The sequence below is a fragment of the Triturus cristatus genome, chromosome 5_2 (assembly GCF_964204655.1).
Source record: "Triturus cristatus chromosome 5_2, aTriCri1.1, whole genome shotgun sequence".
Lineage (NCBI taxonomy): Eukaryota > Metazoa > Chordata > Amphibia > Caudata > Salamandridae > Triturus > Triturus cristatus.
In genome coordinates, this window is record NC_140588.1 from 1,095,804,354 (window position 1) to 1,095,817,490 (window position 13,137).

At 45.8% G+C, this 13,137-nt stretch overlaps 1 pseudogene; it reads right to left on the reverse strand.

The window, feature by feature from the left end:
• Window positions 1-13,137, reverse strand: part of LOC146829750 (neuroguidin-like) — a 72,760-nt pseudogene that overhangs the window by 18,466 nt on the left and 41,157 nt on the right.

Consider the following 13,137-nt stretch of genomic DNA (forward strand, 5'->3'; position numbering starts at 1 on the left):
CACGATAGACAGCAGACATATATTATTTATTTAACTTTTGATTTACATTTTGATAGAGTGCTTTTTGTTTTCCTCTACACATACACTTGTGTAATGGATAGCTTTTAGTACCAGTATATAAAACTGTGAAAAATGGCGAAACATTTATCAAGAGTGATCTTTTCATGTTATATAACTAATCATGGGCATCTTCAGCTCTGGGAAACTGGTTGTTTTTAGGTCGAGCCTGTGAGGCATGCTGTATTGAGGGATGGACTTGAAGCCCCGTCCACATTTTTCATTGGCTGGTGTCATGGTCATTGATGAATGCTGGCTTCTAATTCGATAATAGGCTAGTTGGTCCCTCCTTAGTACCGCATTGTCTTCATTTGCAACCTCCCATGAGGACATCCCCTGTTACGTGTGTTAGTGCTCAGTAGGGTTTAATTACAGCCTCCGAGCACTATTTCGTTCAATGCTGTTAACCGCGCTCGCTCGTATGGCTTTATTTCTTTTTCTTGTAGCACGCCATAGTGGCCTTTGATTTATCTGTTGTCGCTTCACGGCACCGAAAGCGGCCACATTTTTTCTCTCCTATTTTTTTATTTAACTTTTGTTTGTAAATTGCCCCATGCCAAGCTGTCACATTAATGGCAGCCACGCCCCTTTTTTAACTTTATTTTTTTAGACGAGGCACGACTAAGGAAAGGGGCACGGCCGCCATTAAACTGAAAGTGTGGCTTGGGGTGCTTTTGCAAACAACCATTAGCAATGCAATAGTTCTCGCATTTTTGAGAGTTTCGTAAATGTGAGATCTACTGCATTGCAAATGCTTGTTCTACAAAGGCTGCAGACTGCGAACATACTGGCGTCTCAGAAACAAACTGACTTTGCAGGCTGCTCGAGGCCATCCGTCTTTAGAGTTTTGGGTATGCAACACATGCTAGGCCTCCTTTACAATCGCAGACCTTTTAGTACTAATCATTATAAATTATGACTTATTAAGAAGAGAATTCATAAAAAAGGGGCTGATGTTGGCTTGGGCCAGGTGACTTCAAGACTTTAATTTTACTACATTGTTGATAAGCAAAATGTATTCGCCAATAGGGCAGAAGTGGCAGACAAAAAGATTGCAATGCGCCTCCCTGCATCTGACCCCCTACCTCACCCCAATGGTTCTGGGTTCAATGGTGGGCAACGCACAAAGAGCTGCTGCAACCCCACAAACATGGATCCTAGTCGACATAGTGGACCTCTGGAGCGAACTGGTGGACACCTTTGAAGGATCCATGTTGTAGAGACACAGCATGCGCCCCGCAGAATTACACTGGACACACAGTAGCCACCCCTTGTGATGCCATCCTAGCTGCACCCCTGAATCGAGCAGACTGGTTGGGCTGCTGTCACCAGTATATGTGATACGCTTCCATCCTTCACGGTATACATCTGTCCATTACCGGGCCAGGTAAGGGTTACTGTTCTAATGTTCCTTTTCTCTTTTCCACATAAAAAATATATTGACCTCTCCACTGACGAGCCAACGCCTTGCCTCGGAGCCATAGATGCCTGTTACACTGAACTTCATGTATGATGATCATGTACTACTAGACATGGAATCCTCCAATATGTGAGGTACTACTGAAAACATGCAATTGAAAAGAAAAGAAAAAACATAAAAACAAATACCCTAGACCAGTAAAATCACTGGAGGAATGTCAGGGAGCCAAGCGTCTCAGAGTTCAGTTCTAAACTACAGGAGGATCTGGTAGCCCCTGCTCAAATTATGGTTGTGAAGTTAAGGTTCTTAAAGACCGGTTTAAGAAGTCAATCTGTGTCAGTATGTTTAATGAGGGCAGATGTCATGTCTACTATGGTGCCCTGAGAGAATCAAATAAATAACAAATACATTTTTGGAGCCTGTATCGTAAAAAACGGTCATTCAAGACGAAGATTGATGGTGACAGGGACACCTAGGAATTGGGGCCCAAATGGAACCCCAAGCTTTTAGCAATTCCAACTGGGAAGTGAACTTTAGGACGAGGGAGCAATCGTAACATAAAAAAGTTATATAAATTATAAAGCATATATATGGCTTAGAACGTTCCAGACTCAGGATGGCTGGCTGCATCCAATAAGTCCAAGCTCCTAAAATGTAATTCCACTGGCAGGCACTCAAAAGGGCCTACTCCATATCCAGCGTTTACCTCAAAGGGTACAACGATAGTATGCGGTGACATCAGGAGGGTGGTTTGAAAGGCACCAGGCCTCCTGGGCTCATGTGGCATGATTAAGAACCACCTTTTTGACAATATGTGGTTTTTCAAGGAGATCAGACAGAGCCCACAGAATCACGGGGTCCATGCTGGAATCCTTCTGCAGTGAACCTGGGAGACCAATCTTATGAAAGAGTCCTTATCTTACCTGAACCCACAGAATCACGGGGTCCATGCGGGAATCCTTCTGCAGTGAACCTGGGAGACCAATCTCATGAAAGAGTCCTTATCTTACCTGACCCCACAGAATCACGGGGTCCATGCTGGAATCCTTCTGCAGTGAACCTGGGAGACCAATCTTATGAAAGAGTCCTTACCTCACCTGACCCCACAGAATCACGGGGTCCATGCGGGAATCCTTCTGCAGTGAACCTGGGAGACCAATCTCATGAAAGAGCCCTTATCTTACCGGACCCCACAGAATCACGGGGTCCATGCTGGAATCCTTCTGCAGTGAACCTGGGAGACCAATCTTATGAAAGAGTCCTTATCTCACCTGACCCCACAGAATCACGGGGTCCATGCTGGAATCCTTCTGCAGTGAACCTGGGAGAACAATCTTATGAAAGAGTCCTTATCTTACCTGACCCCACAGAATCACGGGGTCCATGCTGGAATCCTTCTGCAGTGAACCTGGGAGACCAATCTTATGAAAGAGTCCTTACCTCACCTGACCCCACAGAATCACGGGGTCCATGCTGGAATCCTTCTGCAGTGAACCTGGGAGACCAATCTTATGAAAGAGCCCTTATCTTACCGGACCCCACAGAATCACGGGGTCCATGCTGGAATCCTTCTGCAGTGAACCTGGGAGACCAATCTCATGAAAGAGCCCTTATCTTACCGGACCCCACAGAATCACGGGGTCCATGCTGGAATCCTTCTGAGGTGAACCTGGGAGACCAATCTTATGAAAGAGCCCTTATCTCACCTGACCCCACAGAATCACGGGGTCCATGCTGGAATCCTTATCTCACCTGACCCGTGAATACCAGCGACAACATATGACTCACGCCGCTGCCGGGATTGCGCCAGGCTGGCCGATCACGAACTATCTGAAGTTCAAACCCATCGTTCTTTGCCTCCCAAAAAATGTTGTCCTGGAGCTATTTGCAACCGCAACCAGCAGGGAGGTGAATTACAACTAAGAGGGAGGGGGAGACGCCGAATCTCCTTCCCTGTGCCATCTTGGCGCTATCTTTCTAGTACATCCAATCTGCTATTAGAAGGGAACAACCGAGTGAAAGTGGCTATAAAAAAACAGGCTTCCTTACTCTAAGAGTGGTGAAGCAACAACGACATTATTTAAATTGTTTACAAAACTCAGAAAAGTTCTTGGGTTTGTGGCCAGTATTAATGCAAATGTAAAGTACTTTAAGACACTTCATACAAACTATGAGTTTCTCTCACACCCAGGCTCTTACGTCAGAGAGTGGGTAATCCCAAAGCTATATGTTCAAGAGAATTTGTGTTATGGTGCTTACAAGGATGTGACTATTTAGACCTGGTTTCAGGGGGCACTGGAGTTTTAGAGCGAAAAGGACTCCCACTCCCTCAAAGCCTACTCACCCCACTGCCGGTGACGGCCGCTCGCGCCAGCTTATCGATCTGGTACTTAAGCTGCTGTTCCGTTGGTCGCATCTTTTCCAAGATCTGCAGCGAAGAGGGAGTGAGTGGAATTGGAAGTAAGAATTTGACACATACTTGAGACAAGCTCCCCTATACCTCTGACAGCTCTGTTTCGATACAAAATAAAAGGTACCCAAGTGGTGTCAAAGCACTAGACTTCCACAGTCTAGATCTAGAACACAGCTAATACCTGAAAATATGTTTTAATCCCATTGCTCGACTACAAACAAACATCTCATGAGGTCCGGTGTGGATTTTTTATGAGGTTTACACGAGTCTTCAATAACTTGGCGTTCCTCACTGCAGGAACACAATGCTTGGCTGATAAAAAGAACATTCTTGACTATATGTTTGCTAACTGCAGCGACTGGCAGCTGGTTCAGCTATTCTGCGATGAGACATACAGAGAGTGGGCTATAGTTACCCTGTGACATAATTATGCCATGCCCGATTGTGGAAACTGAGGCACCCAACTTAGAACATAAGATAAAGGGAACAGCGTGACATCATGCAAGGTGACTAGAAAGTTTTAGGCAACGTTTTGTGGGGTCTAGTCCTCAGAATGTAGTGCAACTCTCTAGAACTTAATAAATCCAAAGTACTCGATTCAGCTGCACCTTGCAGTGTTCAATCCTTCCTTTTCATCCCCAAGACCATGATACAAAACAGGTTGTCCTACAACACATGGGTTCATTCAAATGCATTTCTAAATCTCCAAAGGAGGTCAGAGAATAAACATAAAGAGAAGTCAGAAAACTCAGTAAGTTTGAGATCTCAAATGGAAATAAAACAGAAATATCAGTACTTCTGTTTCAGTGGTATCCAACTGCTTTCAACTTCATTCCAGGCTTTAAACCCCTGCTCTCAATAATAGTTGAATTTATAAAGCATACCTCAAACGTACTGACCCTTGGGTAAAGGTCTGCACTAAAATACGAACCAACTAAGTGGTACTAATGTTTTCCGCTTTGGGATGCGAACAGTTGAACCCACTTTCTTCCTGGATTTAAACTTGGAATCTGCAAATTACACATAGGTCTATGGTGAAGATGCAAAGACCGCTCATTCGGCTGATCCCGTCGGATAGGTCCCATCTGCAAGACCAGCTACTTTCTTCTGTATCAAAGAAACTCAAGTAAATCCCTGTAAACAAATGCAGAACTTGTCCATAGTCTCCTTGTCGCACAATCGGGGAAACAGCCGATTGTAATGACTGGAAAAGTAGCTCTGCCAAGGTGGAGGACATTGAAGTGAGCACTATTCAGGACTCTTCAGTGAAAGTAATTTCACCGCTATTAAGTGATGAAGTCTTCCTTCAATAGTGAGTGAAAGAAAATGATCTAGTTCTCCTAAACACTTCGGGGCAGATTTATGTTTGACTTGCGCCTCATTTACGCCGCCGTTGCGTCACTTTTGTGACGCAGCAGCGGCGCAAATCCTGCGCCATGGTGCGGGGTATTTACAACGTGACGCATCTGCGAGATGCGTCACGTTGTAAAGCCCTGCGCCACATGTAGGCGTTCCAGGGCAGGTGGGGGCGTTCCGGCGCAGGAACGCCTCCTAAAAGTGGCTGAGTGAAATCTACAAGATTTCACTCAGTCACTTTTGAGCCCATGCTGCGTCAAAACCCTGCGCCTGCTTGAAGCAGGCGTAAGGATTGACGCAGCATTGTGCAGATAGGGCCCCCCAGAGCATTGCTGGAGCTGCGTCGCGCTTGCGACGCAACTCCAGCAATGCGCCACTTTTACAGCACAGATGCGTGACGCATCTGTGCCGTTTTTGCCCCATGGTGCGCCGCATTAGAAATGCGGCGCATCCATGGTGGCGGAGCTGGGGCGCAAAATAACTGGCGCATCCCTGCTGATATGCAGGGATGCGTCAGTTATTATAAATATGCCCCTTCCAGTCTTAGACGCCTCTGTAAACTGGTGTCTGCCCTCAACAAGCGGAGTCCATCCAGAGTTGAAAGTCTCAGCAGTTCCCCGTTGTTGAAGAAAGCCTTCCTGGATTCAAAGTTATGTCCGAATACCAGCCTATATCCCAACTTCCTTACGCGACAAAACTTTATGAGAGAGCAGTTTTCTGTAGACATTGTTTTTTATGGGAGTCCAACAGCTTGCTGCGTCCTCTCCAAGTTTGTTTCTGCGCGTAGAGGATGGGAAGCGCTGATTGACACGGAGTCAGTGGTGATTCTAGCATTAGATCTGCACCAACCTCCCTGCAGCACTAATATTATTTGACCTCTCAGTGGGCATTATCCATCAGTTGTTTCTTGATCGGTTAAGAGACACAGGTATCGATGCCCAGGCCTGGTCCTGGTGACGTAGCTTTCTGTCAAACATGACATTTCAATTCACTACTGGAGCTTAGAGCTCCACAGTAAAATGACTGTCCAGGGTCTCCCAGGGGCCGATTTTTGTATTTTCTGCTCCTCAACCTGTACATGTCCTCCATCTCAGATGGTCTTAAAAGTAGCCAGTGATTTGAGGCAGTGCCTGCCCAGTGCCATTCTTGCACGCTCCAGGTTCAACAATGGGTGACCAATATTTACCTGAAGCTAAATGGGAGCAAAAGGGAGGTTCTACTGCCTTTGCAACCATCAACATTTTGGAACATTCCTTTATGGCACCTCGATTAAGACAATGGCCTATCCCCGCTCCCACTGTAAAGAATTTTGGAGTAAAATTCATCCCCATCCTGTCTATGACTGAAGCGGTGAAGTCGGTGGTCAGCTGATGTTTCTTTCAACTCAGAGGGTTAAAAAGGATCCTCTGCCTTTTTTCTTTCTCTCACAAAGTGATGGTTTTGAATGTATTTATTTACTAGCCATTACACTATTGTAATGGGGTGTACCCAGTTCTCCCTCTATATGGGATCCAGAAACTTCAGATGGTTCATACTCATTCTACAAGACTGCTTCAAGGTTTAATAAGCCTGGGACTAACTACATTTCTCCTGCAGGGGTCATCTTTCACTGGCTACCTTGGAAGGAGTGTGTTATTTTGAAATCTCTGTCTCTAGTGCTCCAACTCAACGACACCACTGGGCGATCTTTCTGGGGCAATCGCTGCTTTCTATCAACCTAGATGTGTTTTAAGATCAAGCAACATCTCTCTTTTGGTGATCCCACATTTCAAGTTGTCTTCGCTTATAAGCCCACGTATTCCCGATTGCTGCCGCCCAGCACTGGAATAAACTTTGACAACATACCCGGAAATAGCAGACTCTTGCCCTCAAAACCTGGCTCTTCCCAACGTCACAGTGAGTTGTGCTAAAGCAGCAATCTCAGGATTTTTCTTCTGTTTCTCCCTTTGATTCTTTGACGGTGCCAGATACCCCCCCTGCTGGGGTCACAGATGCATGCTTTACAAATCCACGAATACAGATACACCCCAACATCTGTGGTAAACCACCTCAGAAGGAAAAAGAGAATATTCCCTCCCAACAGATGGCTGACCAAGGTGGGGACAAAAAAGGGTCATCACTTTCCTTAAGGGTACCTGGGCTGCTGAGAACACTGCTGCTACAGCGGGCGGGGAGCGGGCACGCCATGTCTCTGTTTCTTGTAATGGCTGCAAACAAAATAACTTTTCTTCTCTCCAAATCTACTGCCCATAGAGTCCATGTATAACTAACACCTTGTCGCCAAACCAGCGAAATCAGAAGATATGTGGTCATTTACAGCCTCACCATACACATTCACAGACGCCATCTTCATCTTCGGTGGGGAGCTTATGAACAAACACCTCCATCTCTTTGTGGCAGAAGAGTCAAGTGCATATGAACCAGTAGCCCTCCAAGTCAAGGTGCCGGTGTTAAAAACGTCCGTACCCCGAAGAGCTCTTTTATTTTTCTAGTGGTGCCCAATTAAATTGGTAAGTAACCCTCATCTCTTAGCTGCATATAGACGAAGAGAAGGTGACACTGTGCAATCATTCAACACACATTGATTCTCTGGAGGAACTTTAGATTTATTTCTGACCTTTAAAGAAAACATTTTGTCAGAGCTGCAGATAAGAACTACATTAGGCTGGAATGAACCCTAGAAGATACAGAAGAAGCTAAAGTTAAAGACTCAAAACTTTCCAGTGTAATTATGGAGATGGGAATGCAAGGCCGCCCATACACCTTCAAATATGGCATTAGATTGCACTTTCTTGTAGGTGAGGTTTCCTTCTCCTGACTGTTGGAAAGGACTGCCTATGATGGTGTTCTTTGGGGTATGTGACTCAGTCACACTTACAGAATTCTGATGCCAACTAGGTGCACAAGAGCAATGTCAATGCTCAGATCCAGGTCTCAAAGATCTGCTCCTTTCGATGGGCAACTAATGCAGTAATTGCGAGATACAGGACAGAGGATACGTCGACATGTGTCCTCGACTTCGGACCTATCCCTCCATGCTAATTATCTCAATCTTGAAGGAAAATTTACTGGTTAAAAATGCTACATCAAAGTCAAGCTCAAGGTTGAAGCCACCGCAGAAAGATGCCTTGGCACGTATAATGGAGCCAATGTTCATGCCAGTAGTCTGAAGGAAGGGGAGGCAGCAGCCAAATTAGAAAGCTCCTGGAGGATATCGGGATGGGGCTAATTTGGGATGATGGGAAATAACGGCCATAAACTTAGGTAGAGATGAGCTAGTTTGGAGTCTTCTTCCTTCTCTCTTAAAAAGTTTTGTACTTCATTGTCAAAGTCATGGCTGTCAGCCATAAGCTCTTTCCTTGAGCATTTTTCTCTCACAATTTACTGTAATCTTTGAATAACGCTGGTGTAATAAACTCTAAAACTATTCAAAAAGTTCCTAACGAGCGGAAAAAAAGTTCACCAGCAAAGATGAAAAACATAAGAGCCACTCAGGTCCAGCATCCTCTTTGGATGAACATAGAACAGTAAAAACAAACATTGGCATAGCCAATAGGTCTCGCCTTTAGGACCTTATAAGTGTTTAGCCATGCAACAGTTGCATACCTAAATACTTATAAGGTCCAAAAAGCGAGACCTATTGGCTATGCCAAGCGGCCGCGAAAGTGATCGCGATCAAACATCAAAGCGGCCGTGAAAGTAGTCACGGTCAAGCGCGGCGAGCGCGCTGATGCACTGTGGCTCTAGGCTGGCTGGTAGCACTTTTTGGCGCCCTCTCAATAAGTCTCGCCAGTGCAGCCCATGCGCTGGCTCAGGCGAGACCTAATAAACAGAATGAAGTATGAGCATTAGGGAATGAACTGTGCAGGCCGCAGGGCTGAAAGGTCAATGAGACAGATCTTCTGGAAATAGACTTTATCTCACCAGGTGGGATCAGTTCTTTAAATTAATTACAATGACATTTACAGATTTCTGCATATTTCGCTCCTCGGTCTCCGTTGATTCTCATGGTTTGTGGACAACTGGCTCTTGTAATATTGTAGTACATTCTAAAGCACTCACTATAGGAAAATGTAAATATATAAAAACGTGCATGTTGGACTGGAGGACAATTTACGGCAAACAAATTCAAAACAATTTATGTTAATGTTACAGGTGACGGCGACTACTCCTTGCTCCCTGACCACAATCTGTGGTTAACTTCAGTCGCTCCCCAAAAATGATTCTCTACCCAGAGCCATGAGCGCTAATCCATAAAGTTACGCAGGTACCTACCGGGAGCTTCTTTGTAACAAACAATTCTCCTGGAAAAGATGCACTAACAACCAAATGTGCAACTGCAGAGACTTGTCCAAGCATCCACCGGGCAGCCAGCGGATCAGTTGTCCTGCACAAACCTAGCGGCTCGCGCTCTGCCGACATTCTTGCATGAAAGCTTGGACCCAGGCGAAAACTTCACAATGGAACAGGTATGAAGACTACAAGGTGCCCACAGGAAACTTGCGGTTCACCAGATTACATGGCATCCTCAAGCTACTGTGCGTATCTCCACGAGCCGCAGGATACCCGTGTGATCTGCGAGGGACCGGCCTCACGTCTTCTCCAATATGACATGAGCAAGATCCAGGAGGTACATGACGAGGAGTTGGTCCTTTACCTCCAAGAAGCTGAGGCCCTAAAGATGAAGTAAGAACAGAAAGGGAATTAAAGCGAAATGTGGAGTGGAACCAGGGAGTGCAAAATCAACTAAGTGAAGTATTCAGTCTCCGGATTTGTACAAACATTCACCAAATATTTCAGTCTTAGACAAGCCGCTCTCTTCTGTCCTCAGAAGGGAATGATGTGTCTCTACATTGTCACTTACACATGCACTGCCCCATCAATGGTGCTCAGCTGTGGAATGAGCCCCAGCCGAGCAGGAGAGGGAATAAGGTCTCCATGTTCACTCAGTACCAGGACGTCACTTCTCACACGCACGACTCCTCCGAGTCCAGCTCAGCTTGGGGTGAAATGGAGTTTTAGTATACATGTACATTCCAAGGTAAAGCTAACTTCAATCGACTGCTTCACATGTCCACATCTCCTGGTCTGACTTCACCTAACTTCTCGGTTGGCAGCGCCCCGATCTAATTCGCTGTACCAAGCCCTGCACATGGGCAGTCATGCCAGCCACCTGTACAATAAAACAACAGAACCTGAGATTGTCAAGTGAGGGCATGGGTGAAGCTTTTAGAAACGTGAGCCAGGAAAGGCTCATTCACCTGGTCCTGTAGGGAGCTGAGAAGCTGCGCGAGAGCTGGAGCATCAGACATGTCCCACAGAACGAGAGGAGGAGGAGTCTAGGAAAGAGACAGGGAAGGGCGATTTAGCGCCATCGGAGTCTCACAGGTATTAACTCTCTGTACAAGAGCATCGCTGGGTGAGATTACACAGAAGAAGAAAGACAACGCAACATTTCAATTCCTTAAGCAAACTGAAACAGGAGATGGGGACCCAGAGGAGAGCACCCCTATTTTAGAAACCGAAACAAAGTATTGTTGTTGGGGACAGAGGTTTCCAACCTTGTTCCACTTGAGACTGCAGGAATCCACCAAAGCTTTACTAGTAAAATATGTTTTTCATTACTGCACCCAGATGGATATTTGAAACACTTGCTTGATTACTACCAGAGTAATCTCTGCAAAAAAGGTACTTTAGCCTCCAATTCCCTGCAGCCGCACAGACTCTTTTTAAGAAACATCCAGATCAGCGCTTCCTAAACCTTTAGAATAACTCCATTTGTTTTAACGAAAAACGTTTGAGATATACACGTGCTTTAATGGAAAGATAGGCAATATTTGGATGTACCTAAAGCACCCAGTGGTAGGCACTGTCATTTACAGACCTCACATTTTCCATTGAAATGGCATTTACATTTGCAGACATTCAGTTTTAGTGAAAAAACTATTTTGTACACGAATGATGGGCTTCAATCAGATTTCAGTGAATATTTATAAGTTGGGCATCGCCAAACAAAGTGTCTTGAATTGTTTTGATACTATTACAATCTTTGTTTCCATCACACTTCAACATTGCAAACAAAATGTGCTTTGTTTTTTCATTCCTAACTGCGGAATGTGTACAGTTTATTTACATTGTGTTGTGATGATATCCTATACCCTTCCCTTTCACACTGCCTCTACCGCAGCAAGATTGTCACATAATTCACTTTACTTTTCTTTCTCCGACTGGTAAGTGAGAGGCGTTAGTAAACAGCATTTCCCATGTGTTGGAAAACGAGGCAGCATCTGTGAGGCCTGCACAAATAACATGACTACATTTGTCCTTCACTGGGAACCAAACACCCCATTGTAGCGCCTGACTCTCAGAGGGTAGCGTTGCAGAGCAGTCTGAGGCTTACTCAAGGGAGGTGGTGTGGGCTAGTAATCGCCATGTGCAGGTGCACAAAAATAACACTCAATAATTGATTGTCCAGTCTGTACTTTGCTTTATAAAAGTAAGAGTACATTTATTAAACACACACACCACTCAATACTATGCCCCAATTTACAAATATACATAAACTGTTGGAATTACTTTGTGACATTGCAGAACATCTCCACCCCTCCCGCAGGGGGGGTGGGGTCTAGTACCACCACTCCCATATATGCACATCAACTTGCCCCCAATGCAGATAGTTGAACATAACCTGGAGCGAGGGCACTGCGCACTGGCACCATCCCAGTGGCGACCCACCCCATTACCTCAACAAGCATTAAAAAGGGGTAAACCTGCCTTGGTGACACATGACCCTGACTGAGCATCTCCTACTGACCATAAAGTATGCACCTCTATATCTTAAGGGCTAGCAGTCTGGGGTCTTCACCTAAGCGCAGCAGCAAGAATCCATGTTTATGCACACTTTAGAGTGACAGTACTCATCACCTTGGTTGATCATTTGAATCCATTGCAATTACAGCCCCTAAAGGCATCACAGATGAAATCACAGGATTGCGCATATACAGCCAGACACCCTAGCAGGACTGTCTGGGAACATAGCCCCACTTGGCTTATGACATCTCCTTACACAGGTGACTTACAGTCCCTTCAAAAGAAGTACTCCTGGCAACTACACTTCTCCTGCTGTGCGCCTCTTCACTTTAAAAGGAATCCCAGGTAAAAGCATGGGATTACGTAAATACAGCCAGACCCCCTAGCAGGAAGGTCCAGCAACATAACTCCATTTAGCTTAACATCACCTTACACAGGTACTGCACTTTACACATGTGACTTTCAGTCCACCTAAAAAGAAATAACCAATAGTAAATGCATTTCGGTGCAATTACACCACTTCACCTCCAGGGGATGCATTTCTTCACACATCCTCAACTCAGGCCTTCACTCCATGATGCACTTCTCCGCACACCCTCAGCTGTAGAACAAAAGTTCCAGCCTAGAATGTGTTTAAATGCTAGCGGAGCCCTTGAGGGGTAGTTTCCTTTAGGTCCCCATGACACTGAGGGTGGGACCTTTCTTCGTGCTGGGGGGGGGGGAAGACTGCGCTTCTCCAGCAGCTCCCTCAGCACCTTTTCACAAGTGAGGGTGACCCCCCTCCTCTGGGGGCCACAAAGCACCAAAACGGCAGATTTCCAAATGCCTGGCGAGGCATTATGGGGCGCTTCATGCTCCTCTTTATCAGCCCCAGTCACTGGGAACACTCTCCTCCGCCCTCTGGGTCTCTGATCCAGCAGGGTGCTGTCTTCACTGGCTCCCTGCGCCAGCCTTTCGCCAGGCTCTCCTCCTTGGCCTCTCTTCTCCCTGCGCAGAGGCCACTGCTCCTGCGCACCGGTCCAGGGCTCTTCTTCTGGTGCTGTTAGGGTCCTGGGGGCAGTCAGGGGGTCTCTTTTCTGAG